The 13383-nt window shown below is 29.5% G+C and overlaps 1 protein-coding gene and 1 long non-coding RNA gene across 2 annotated transcripts in view; one reads left to right on the forward strand and one right to left on the reverse strand.

Annotated features, from left to right (window-relative positions):
* The window catches only part of LOC149056904 (uncharacterized), a 50604-nt gene that overhangs the window by 26847 nt on the left and 10374 nt on the right, over positions 1 to 13383 (reverse strand). The window lies entirely within an intron of this gene.
* The window catches only part of LOC107162072 (uncharacterized), a 28046-nt gene continuing 25114 nt past the window's right edge, over positions 10452 to 13383 (forward strand). Inside the window, exon 1 of the mRNA XM_089223635.1 lies at positions 10452 to 10610. The gene's annotated coding sequence lies outside the window, so the exon portion shown is untranslated. The remainder of the gene's footprint in view (positions 10611 to 13383) is intronic.

Raw genomic sequence — 13383 nt, forward strand, 5'->3', positions numbered from 1 at the left:
TGGTGTAAAATAATAATAGTAATAATGAAGTGTATTCCAATTTTTTAATTTCCGTTTACCAACATTTTAAAATTTTTTTATGAATTCTGTTTTATAGGTTATATTATATAGGTATTATCAATTCAAAACAACTGTTTATCCAAATTGATTTTAATACATTTTTCTAATTTCTTTAAATTAATTTTAACTATAATACACAAATAAATGTAATTTAGGTAAATGGTTTTAAATCAGTTTTTTGATATTTATATTTTATATAATATGTTTATAGTTGTATAATATTTGTTTTTTTAGACTTTGTGTTATTGAATAATGGACATATTAAATACATTAACTTATAGTATGAGGATTAAACAATTAGTAAGACTTAAGTATTTGTATTTGTATTATTCAATATTTATGATACAATGTTATTTCAATAGAATTATATTTGAAAATATATTACCATATTACGTTACCTTTGATATTACTACAGATCAGTATCAAGACTGTTGACTCAAGATTGTCGAAGTATTTTAGGTTAAGGGCAAAAATAAAGGCAATTTCTTGTTACGGGGTGCAGCAGAAGTTTGTATAACTACACGGCTCTCTTTACAAAAAATAATTCAATTATGTGAAAACTCCAAAAATAAGATTTTGAATAACTAGGTACGTTATTGAAGAAAAAAAGAGGTGAGCGTACTTGCAGGTGAATCACCCTGTACAGTGGTGTATATGTTTATTAAAACTTCTGAAATCAAGTTTTTGAAATCTGAATCCAATTCGACCTACATCACATCTTCATATTTCAAATAAAAAAATGGAATATATTATTGAAATCTGACACCATTCACGAGGCATGAGAGTTTTTCCTGTAAGTCGAGTTTTTATGCTAAACATTCGTCGATTCGGACACCATTATCCGTTGTTTTTGTACACGAATGCATAAATGTCTCTCTATAAAATTTGTGTTTCAGATTTTTATCGAACATATAGCTTTAATTATTTGGTTTTAATCTGTATAGCTTTAGTCAGTTTAGGTTTAATTTGTCAAAAATGACGGTTCTAAGTTTATGTTGGGCGCTTCACAACAAGTGTGTTGTTTCTCGTCAAAATATCTTTATTCCCATAAATCATTATAATACAATGTACACATAACGTCGTAACACTTAGCCACTTTAACCAATAATTAGATTAAACATTAAGCACTGGTCACATAATATTTGCATTGAACATGTCTACAACACTACCATTGTACTTATATAACTAAATAATAATATAAACGTACGTTACAATATGGGACAAGTGTAAATGAACACATCATACGATAATAGTCTGTAAATTTGTACTTAACTATTATGTTTAAGAGGACAAAATGAATGCCTGTACAATGCCACCTCGGCGTCTATAGTTATCTATGCGGTTTTATCTTCACACGTTTGACGTAAAAACGAGATAACGATTACCTATATAAATTATTTATATTATCATACCACAAATGTATGGACGACTTTATTTGTTGTATTCTTTTTAAATACTTACGTTAAAAACAAGTCTCATCTATTAATTTTGTTTGGTAAAAAAAAAAAAAAAAAAAAAAAATGCAATATTTAAAAAAGATCTAATTTATGTTGTGGAAACTTATTTCAACTATATAATAATATTATTACGATCCACGTGTAAAAAATTGTGACAAAAAATCTGTAGTTTGGCATTCAATAAAGAGTTTGAATCTTAGGTACCATGCACTATTCAATAATCACAATCATTGTTTAATCGTAATATTATTATAATATTATTATTATTGTTATGTCTGTTATAGTGTAGTTATACATAATATATTTGGATGTTTATGACATTCTTTGTTTTTTCAAGCGTATAAAAATAATATTGTTAATTTATTAAATTTAACCACTGCGAAAGACACATATATACATCCATATAATCTTAATAGGTTGTTTAAATACGGTTGATGGACTCGTGAAATTCAAATATATATAATATATATATCAACTTTGATTACGTAACGAGTAAGTAAGGTAAACGCAGCTAGTGACAATAAACTAAGACAGTATACCGATAAACCTATATGTTGTTATGTGCACACGTGGCTAAATATTTTAATAGATTGGAACTTATCTAACAGGTTGGTGTCGGTGTCGACGGGTCAAAATCATATGACAATATCAATTATAATAAAATTCAATTGATGTTTACCGCCTAGAATATTCAGATGTACCTAATCGTATAAAATAGTATGTATAATGTTATAAATTGCGGTCGAAATTAGTTTTGCACTAGAAAATGCAAAAGCTTCGGTAAAAATGGTATGAGTAATTTATTTTTATGTAAAACTTTAATTAACTATTTTGTTATAGCACATCACCATTCCTCGTTCGAGAGATCAAAGGCTAATTATTTCGTACCGTATTACTCATACACAAAGTATTCACTATTATAATATGTAATAATAACGGTACGAATAATTATAACCTTTCATTGCATAAATATATGCCTTGTTATAAAATAAAAACAAGTAGAATATTATGATTTATAATGTTTATTGCAATTTTAGCATAGGTAGTTAGGCACCTAAGTAAAATGTTTCCGCTGTGATAGACACGCACGTTGCACCTAACCTGCCTACACGTCTGTATCAAAGGCTTTGATATGCAAACCAACGGTTTCGCTTTCGCTAATATCTAGATAGATATCTAATCTTATATATTATCTAATATATCTTGGTGTACCCAAGGAGAGGGTTTTCGGATCTGGACCTTCCCTCCATGGATTGATAGGATTTAAAATTCATAAGGTGCAAACCACTGCAGATTGTGTATAATATGGTTGATATTGTATATTTAAATTATTTATTATCGGTCTCGCCTGTTCAGTTGGCACCACCTACCAAATGTGTGATGAAGACTTATTTCCAAATGTGTACAAGTTATTAAAAATTGTTTGTAGTTTACCTGTAACATCACGTACTTCTGAAAGAAGTTTTTCATCTTTAAGAAGTACTATGACTGAACTAATGAATAAACATTTTTGTGGGTTTTTCAATGATATCATTTTTTTTTATACTTTTTACATGTAAAAAAAAATTTGAACCCCCCCCCCCTCCTTCGAAAAATTCCTGGGTACGCCCATGTATCTATCAATTAATGTGGTGTCATATTGTTTTATACCAAACGGTAAAAACGTTTGCTTTCAGTGGCGTAATTTGAAATTGGTTGTGGGGCAGGATATAAATTTATTGTATCGTCCTAGTAGGGGCTATGCCCCCCACAACCCCCTTGAACATTACATTTTCTATATCTTATTATTATATTAATTTGTTATTATAAACTGAATTAGGTAAATGGTGTAATAATGATTTTCAAATTTTTTAACGATGTTATTGTTATCGTAATTGTTGAAGTATCGTAGTTTTAAATTAGTAAAATAAAAAATAAATCTCAACTATATGATAATATCTTAAAATCATTCAAAGACAATTGCTTAAGACAAGTTAATCATGGTAATCTAAAAAAATAAGAAAAGGCTCTGGGGGGGGACATCTCCCATGTTTTCACATATCCCCAACTATCATTACGCTACTGATTGATTAAAATGCATCAGTGGCGTATCGGTGGCTGAAACGTTCAATTTGAGTGGTTGAGTCATATTGCTGCAGATGATTTTCACGTAATATCCATAAATGACTGTGGAGCATATTGTAACTATATTAAAAAAAAATATATGAAATGACAATATTGTCGACCCAATTTAAATGTATCGAGTAAAGAAAACCGTTAATATAAAGAACGGGAAGGTTGGTTTCGTGTTATTTTTTTGTTGCATACACGAACTCAATATTGTATAATTATGATATTTTTCGTTATAGCTTTTGAATTATTTTTTTGGGTTTGTTCGATGTACAAAATTAAAAACGTATATAAACTAATAATGTTATAATATGAGAATCAAAGAACACCCGTCGAGCTTTTATAATGACTTCGACTAGGTTCTCCGAACGCGAATTCACAGGTTATACCTATGTGCTATCTATATACCGCAGCGACCGCAGTGATAATAATAAATCATAGCTGCAAGATGATTTAAATATATATTTCGAATTGTCTTCGTAAATATTTTGATTTTGGGTCAACTACGCATTGACGTCAGAACACTCTGAACACTTTATATTAATATTAAATAATATTAACGTCGTTGATTAGTGCGATCATTGCAATCATATATTGTTAGAGGTCTTGCAGTGTCACCACTCACTCGATTAAGCCGAGGTGTGAGGATCACATTACTATAATAATAATAATAATAATTATTATTATTATTATAATACAACAACGTGGACGTGCGATAAGTACGTTAAAATAATGGTGACAGTCGGTTATCGCGATGTATTGCAATAATACATTATATTAGGCTATCGGTTGACGCCTTACATGGCGTTTGTAGATTCTCTGTACCCAACTATGTCACTCATTTTCTCTCTAAAATATTCTGATAATAATAAACTAGATAATTATTGTTTGAAAGCTGGAAATTTGGTTTTTTTTATTTTTTAATAATATTGAAAAAGTGTTAACATAAATAATTATTATGTTTAGTATATTATTTTACAGAAAAAAAAAATTATCCGTTAATTTTTTCGTTATGGTGGTTGGAATTTAAGTCACCTTTAAATAAGCGAAGATTAGACTAATACGAGTTTTAATAAAATTGCACCTACTGAAGAAAAAAAGTGTAGTTCGACGTTGTGGTGTAGTTTATAACGTGCCACAGCTGGTGTGGCATTGTATTATATCATCGATAATTTTTTTTAACTGTTTGATAGAAACCGTGAACATTCCCCACGTCAAGCTATTTTTTTCTCTCATTTATTGTTATATCAAAACGAGTTAAACTCAGCTGTTAAACTACTAAGGAGTACGAGTATATCTACTATTATATCGTTTAATTAGTTAGTAACGTTATATATGTTATTTCTAATTAAAAATATATGTTCCGATCTCTTCAGATTCAGCAGTGTAATATTGACGCGTATATTTTAATACATAAAATAACATGTTTTCAAGTAGGGTATTATTTTTTCGTTCCAACAATAATTATTAATTAACATTATTTCTGTACGAAGCAAATATAGCTAACCATTTCTGAGTCACGCAAAAAACAAGTGATCTGTAGGTATATTATTATATAAACAAACATTCTAGTGCCCATTATTTTACGTTACACACTTTTGATTAGGTACATGTAACACATTTATTTATTCTTCAATTCAAAGTATACAATTATGCAACTTGAATTCCTAAAAGCTATATTTTATGGCGTTCGTTGTTTATTTTACACCGACTTGCCGCAAAAATACTTTTTACTTACAGCAAAAAACAATTCACGGTTTTGATTGAAAATTATTTTCGTCGCGTTTCTCGTCTACAATTCAATCGATCAACAAGGCATAACAGTATTTATTATTTTTATTGTTCAAGTGTATGTAATATCCATAGGCGCCCGCTGAAATTTTCTAGGGGGGGGGGGGCAATGTTAGGATTTGAGGATAAATATTATAATTTTACTATAGGTGTTTTCAAATAATAACCTTTTTTTATTATACTCGTATACAATATATTATATTTTATTATATTACAACTTATTAACTAACCTATCCATTTACAACGTAGGCATTTAAGTATTAGACTTTTATCCTTATTCCTTAGTATTTCAAGTAGAATAACTCTGGAAGTTTTCGTTCGAATTTTGATTGCAATATGTCAAAATTTTCAGAAAAATTATCTGAATCACATTTTGCTTTAAAACATATAGGTTGTCATTTGAAAAACCAAAGTTGGTATCGCTACAGGATACTCCTTAAAAGTTGTGGAAAATCTAAGTACTCAAAAATATCGCCTTTAACTACACTTAAATATTCCAAAAATCAAAATTTGAATATATGCATAATTTAAGCATAAAAATGGGGCGAGCATGCTTAAAAAATCACCCTGTATATTTTACAGACGTTGAGAAGAGAACAAATTTCCAAAAATGTTTACAAAAGTCATTACTTTGATCACATTGCAGTATTCTGTATAGCATTATCATAGACGAAACTACGGGTCTGGTCATTATAAGGCCATGTCCTGACCTAACACTAACTAGACAATATATATACTGACATTATAAATTTTAAAATTTAAATAAAAAATACTTATCTTGTAATCAGGAATTTTTTTCATATTTTTTTCGTTTGGCCTGTCCTGATGAAATTTTCTAGTTTTGCCCGTATATATACCTACATTGAATGAGAAATGCATTTTAACCAATATTTTCCCTTCCTATGCTCAGTTCCATAAGCGTGCGCAACGGGATAGTCAGCGTATGGGCACTTAAGACTTGACTACTCTGCGAACTTTTCTCCCTATACATATTCAATAACATCTTCGTGATAATATTTAAGCAATAATCTTATCAATAGGCTCAAAATTAATGTAAAATGTATATAATAATTGAGAAAACGTTATCCGTGAAATATCGCTTTTATTTTTTTAATATCAATCATACGAAAAAAGTTCTTGTTGTTTAAAAATCCATTATTTTTGTGTTTTTCAAACTTGAATTAACTTTTTTTGTTTGCAGTTCTGATGTCGGAAAATTAAAAACGATGTTTAATCCCCAAAATATTGTTTTTTTCGTGTGGTGGAAACTTCCTCTTTTACAGGTATCATCAGGCATAACTAGTCTTCTCGATTCTTCACCGCGCAAAACAAGTGTTGCTATATGTTTGAAATTTGTTGGACGAAGACAATCGCACACATGTGATGGGTGTAACGTCATCTTAAATGAAAAACCGTATGAACATTTTTACGTAAACGATTATTTCGACAAACACAGCATTAGGTAGTAATTATTGTTTATAATGTTTTCACTGACTGCATATTGAAATCGATAAGGTACATCGCGTATTCGATGAAGATTGGACATTAATTCATTTCAATCTAAAGGTTTGAGAGACCCAAAATGGCAAACGTCCTGTACACTCGTACAATACACATCATTTACGTGGCTTGGTGAGGCGCGGTCGTACGCTCAATCTGCGGAAACGCACTGAGCGTACGTACCGGCCGCAGTTGCTAGCTCCCGGATGGGTGACCACCCGGGATTTTTAGCTACATATCCTCGCCACACATACACAAACACGTGTTGCAACCCTACTAACTCAAAAACCTATAAACAAATATACAAAAATAACTCCTAACGTACCACCCCCACACCCAATGGCCTATATGTTGCCGCGTGTTCCCCTCAAAAAAAAAAAAAAATACACATTTACACAGAGGTTGTTGAATAGCAAATACACTATTTATTTTCTACGTTTCCTATTGCAAGTCGTGCAGGTATAATAATATATATTAATATATTATGTCACATTTACTGCAGGAAACCATACTTCGATAATTTTATATTGTAGACACCGATTTCGAAGACTATAATAATTATATTTTGTACATAGTTTCGTCTTGCACATTCATCCATCGTCTTCCAGTTTAGGTATCCAAATTAATTAATTTTTTTATACAGACACAAATACACAATATTATGCATTCTTCTTAATAACCCATATATAATATATAATGGACGAATGAAGTTTTTCTGACTGAAATTAAAAAAATTGGCTCCCCAAATATCCTCGCAAAAAAAATTGATCTAAATAAATTCCTTCTGGCCACCCCCCCCCCCCCCCCCCCCCCGCCCACTCTATAGGTCGAAAAGACAGCGCTTTTTCAGTCGAACTGCAGATGTTATGCCCTATATATACCCACTCATCACGTTATGGTTTTATATACAATTGCAGGTATTTCTCATATTTGCGAAAATTGAAAAAAAAATGAACCATTTTCACAAATATTTATTTCTTATCCAATTGTTTCTTAATAATCAAACATTTATTACTTCTTCACTTCCATACCTAATTAATTTTACTTGTACAATAGTATAATATTGACACAATAATATTATGTGCATTACTTTTTATTTTTACGAACATTAATTTTAAATATATTTAAATAATATATAATATCCTACGATTATACACGCATAGTGATTTAAAATAATTAAAATAATCAATGATAATAATATGCATCCATCAATATAGCGGCGTAATTATATCACTATATAATAACGACAAACAAAGACGGTTGTGCTACCGGAAATACCTTTTACATTCGATAAACAATTTAAAATTTCATAATTATCAAAATCTAGGTATATAAATTATTATTCATAAATTCATTAATAAATATTATATTATAATTACTTAATACAATTATGTAATAATATAAAAAATAACCTAACCTTTGAAATTAATGTGAGAAACATAATATAAGAATATAACGATGTATATATACCTGGTAATTATATGTTTAGAATAATTTTTGGTGTGATTCGTTTTAATCTGAGCTGCGGCGATATTAGGTTACCGCGGAAATCTAACAATTTACCATAGGTACAGAATATATTATACATAATGTACATATCGAACCTATTATTTAACATCAAAAACAACAAAATGACCGATTACCGCATGCACCTCACACGTGTCGAAATATGATTTTATAATATTAATATTGTTGTGTTGTTCGGTATAATAATAATATTGTGTATGGGAAATATATAGTAACGTGTGTACAAGAGGCTAATTTCTATATTATACGGTGTTTCGCACGCGCGATAAGTAAACTCGCTAATATGCATCAATTATAAACTAATAACGATATAATGGTATAAATATTGGGTAATAGTAATTAAAGAATAAAGTAGTTTTATTATTATTATTATATTTCGTGATTATTATTGCACTTGCGAATAAAACACTATAAAATATACGACGAGTGTAATTGCCTACAACCGCCGACCAATAAGAATCCCGAAAGATAATATTTGGCTTTAAGTCTGATACCTATGTACAATATGGTTTTCATGATACGATTTTCTAATTGACTAATTACACGTAGCATCATTGTTTTATTCAACAATACGATATATTTATTCAGTCACGAGATTGATATTCGGCATTCAAAAAAATAAAAACCAATAACGATTTATTAATATTATTTTTATAGGAATTTATTTGTATTTATTGAAAAGCTATATAATTTACATAATATAACCCTCGGGCCACAGGTTGGTGCAATTAATTCCTAATCAAAAACCATACGCGTATTAATATAAACAAACATTATTTTATTTATATTTTGAAACGTTCGTATTTTGGATGCGAATATATATACATTTCTAATAGGTATAAATAATTTTGTATATTTTTTGAATTTAAATTTAGTTGTTTCTTTGTTAACCAATGATGACGCCATTTATTAGTTTTTTTTTTATACATATATACTATCATAGTTTTGAGCGAGCTCTTTCTATTTTTGTGAATCGCAGTCCAATAAAATATGCTATTCTACAGGAATTCAAACATCACTCAGATGTATACAGAAATGTCTCACCTGATCATATGGTGCTGGATATTCTGCCACACACAAATTTATAAAAACAAAAATAATCGGTGCATAAACTATACATGCATCAGATATGCACCTGCAATAATCGTTCATTATTTCGTTAAATTTTAAAACTATTATGCCCAAGAAGACACGAGAAAAATCATATTATAGTCAACTGCCAATTATTGTATACACGTGACAAAGGAATGTTAACTTCACTAGGTGATTGGCTATATTGTCGTTTTTGTTCTTCTTCTTTGTTTTTCGTCTCGTCGTCTTCATTCGCGTGAACAATAATCATTGATTTAAAACTTTTTTTTCGGAATGATTCGTTTTCGCGTGCTGCAGTCATCTTATAAAGTTTGGAAAGTTTGGAATCCAAACGATTTCGGAGAGATCGAGGAAATAAAAAATATACAATATAATATACATTTTTAAATAATAATAATATATTTCGAGTCAGGTACACAAAAAAAAGTTAAATTCTGAACGGTTCGCTCTGAAAATCGATGGAACAATCGTGGCCCGTGGGCTACTAAATCGTATCTGAAGGACCTTTAGTTCAGAATCGAATATTCATATCATATTAAATATGATTATGTTTAATGACTATGATCGTTCATATGCGACCCGGCATAATGTTATCAAAATATAAAATATTATTATATTATTATTATTAAAAATATGATATTATACCTATGTGTGTTATACCTACCTAGTATAGTGATGATTATTATAATCGCACAACGCTCTTCGTTGTTCTCGAGAGCGTAATAATATTAAATAGCAAGTCGTTCTAATAATAGCACACGCGCACTCACACGGCTACACTGCCAACACGTGAATACGCACACACACACACACACACACACACACGCGCGCGCGCGCCGTCGGCAGCGATGGTGATGATGATGGTAATAATAATAATAATAATATAATAATGGGATAAATAGAGGGTGATACGGAGAGAGCAGACCGAAAGCCGACAGCGCCGGTCATGTGCAGCAGTCGGTCAGTTAGTTAATGGCTCAAGACCGGTGTACATCTTACTCATACCGACCGCGTTGTCCGACACCTCGGCAATTCTAGATCTCGGCTAGAATAATTACCCACGAATTATTACAGGTAATAAAAAATAAAATTATTATAATTTCAAATCTATTTGCGATTGTTGTCAGAATAACAATAATATTGTTATTAATGTTAAATATTCGATCGACGCGAATTATATTATTATATTCTACGATCGTCGGTGGGCGGGTTCGGTATAGGCAGGTAGGTAAAAATTTCGGCAGATTCCGTAAGTTCGATTTAATTATTTTCGTCCTTTTTATGGATTTCGATTGAATTATTCGACACTAAACAATTTGTTTGTCTTTAATTCGGACGGCGTATTTTATTTATTCAAGTTTTTCAAACGTTTCAGTCTGCTTGTTGTTATTTAATTTTTTTCCAAATTATAAGTCAAACTGTTTAAAAATCGTAAATCTAACGAGGATGATTTTTCAAAAATTACTATGTTTCATTATTTATTGTCTACTCATTTGGTCCACCTGCGACCATTTCTCCGAGTACCGTAACAGTTTATAATAGGAACATTTCAAAATAGATAAATTGTGAATCTTTTTGTAAATAATTTAATTTTGAATAAAAATTAATAATATAATGTGTGCTAATATAAAGTTCTTTATTGTACTGTTGTAATATTTTTGAATTACAACAAAATAACTAAAACCGTTCGAATTTCGAATACATATTATCCAATTGCGTTAAAATGTATACTTCAAACACTTATAAGTGAAAATTTGCCTATGAGTTTCGTTTTTGTTTTTTGTTAATTAATATACGAAAATCTAGGTACTGTTAGTAGTAATAATTTTTAACTTATTACAACATTTCAAAATGCTTGATAAATTTGTCAATTTTATTATATTCTGTGAACATTTTAAAGCTTCTATCATATTTAAGCCAGTTGTTAATTTTTTCGAGTAACAAATCAAATACAAAACTGGTTTTCTATAAATGTTACCGTTTGCCATAAAAACGACGTTTGGACTTTGATCTAATTTAACAGAAATGTTTTACACATTAGCATTTACTGTTTACGAAAATACTAACCGTAACAATATCAAAAGATCTTATGGCCTTCATCTCATGTAAAAAGCTTATTTATTGGCTCGTACTTCAGATTAAACAAATTATAAACACTCTGCGCGAAATCCACGCACATAAATTTTCTTTTGACCATCAGACCGTTTAAAAAGGATGTAACTCTAATTAAGTAAATAATTTATTCGCGATATTATTATTTAAACGTTTGTTTATGCTATCAATCCAACAAAAAATTACTGAATTCGAATATGAAAGAACAATACATTTTTTTTGTTTTGAAAATTTTCCTTTGACTTACAGTTTCAAAGAATCAACTTGTACGTATAATTATTGTGGTAACATTTGTCTATGACTCGACGTATTCGTATACAACAATGTTCATTTTTTATTGATGTTTACTTAACTTCTAGGATCTGTTAAGTTAAAGAATTTACTATAATGTGTATTATTTTAGCAATACATTTTCGAATTATTATTGTTTTCTTTATTCATAATATTATTTGTTTAGGATAGGTATACGACCCGAAGGTCAGAGATTTTTTTAAAATTAAACTCAACTAAAAATGTGACTATATTATGACTATAATGCACAGCGATGATCACTCGTGTAACATTGCATATAAAATGCATGAAATTATAAACATATTTACTATTCTAAAAATATTTCAATTACTTAATTAGTTATTTTCTTTGATTTACGCACACATCTTAATATAACAAACATCATAATGATTTCCATTCTAACAGAGTATACAATTCTCTAAAATTATGTTCAAAGACATCATATTTTTTTATCCATCGGGGTTAGAGTTAATTTAGGCCAACTATTTTTAAATTGTCTCCACTCTCCAATAAAAAAAAAAAAATGAATAATAAAACTATATTATATATTCTAAATAATTAGCATCAATAAAATTCCACAGTTACGATGTCTGGCTTGTAATATATTGCAGTTATAAAATTTGTGCTAAAAAAAAAATATCAAACAACTTTGAAAAAATTATAAAGTCTAAGTTTTATAATATCAGCTCGAGAATCACTCGAGGTGTCTAGCTATATTTCTATTTATTCTTATGTTATAAAATAGGCCAATCAAATTGTTTTATTATACCGTGTGCATAATTATGGAAATTGTTGAATAATAAATTGAATAGGTACTTAGACAAATACATATTTTAATAGCTTTAAATATAACATATTCGTGAATACATTTTTCCTCGTCATAATCGTAACGTTATTGCGTGCAGGAGTGAATTCGTAAGTACAGCGGTTTACCGAGTTGTCTGTGCATTTGTTTTGTGTGTTTTGTTGTGTTAACCGAGATCGTCATAAAATTAGTCGTTATCACTCTTGCTGCGATAGTACGATAAAAAATCGAAACGGTCACGATTGTACTCCGTCGGCTTTTAAATCTCTGATGATGTCAGGAAGTGATGAAACGTGTTCACATTGTTTCTAAATTCTAAATAGAATCTTCAAATACCACACTATAGTCGAAAAACGTAAATTTGCACCTAATTAAAAAGCTATTTCCGATATTAAAATACAGCCAAACATGTGTCACAGCTCCTTATTTGTTTTTATTATTATAAATTATAATTCCTCCATTTCATAGTCTATAGAAGTTTATCTGAAATATATTCAAACATTTTCTTGTTTAATGTTTCTTGTATATGAGATGACAGACCACGAAGGACACTATTCCACACTGTTTACTATAATAGTAGTATTTATCATAATAATAATAATAATATATTGGTCATCAAAGCGAGGTACGTTCTTACAG

The sequence above is a fragment of the Diuraphis noxia genome, unplaced genomic scaffold (assembly GCF_037042655.1).
Source record: "Diuraphis noxia isolate RWA-SAM2 unplaced genomic scaffold, SU_Dnox_SAM2 contig0003, whole genome shotgun sequence".
NCBI classification, from domain to species: domain Eukaryota; kingdom Metazoa; phylum Arthropoda; class Insecta; order Hemiptera; family Aphididae; genus Diuraphis; species Diuraphis noxia.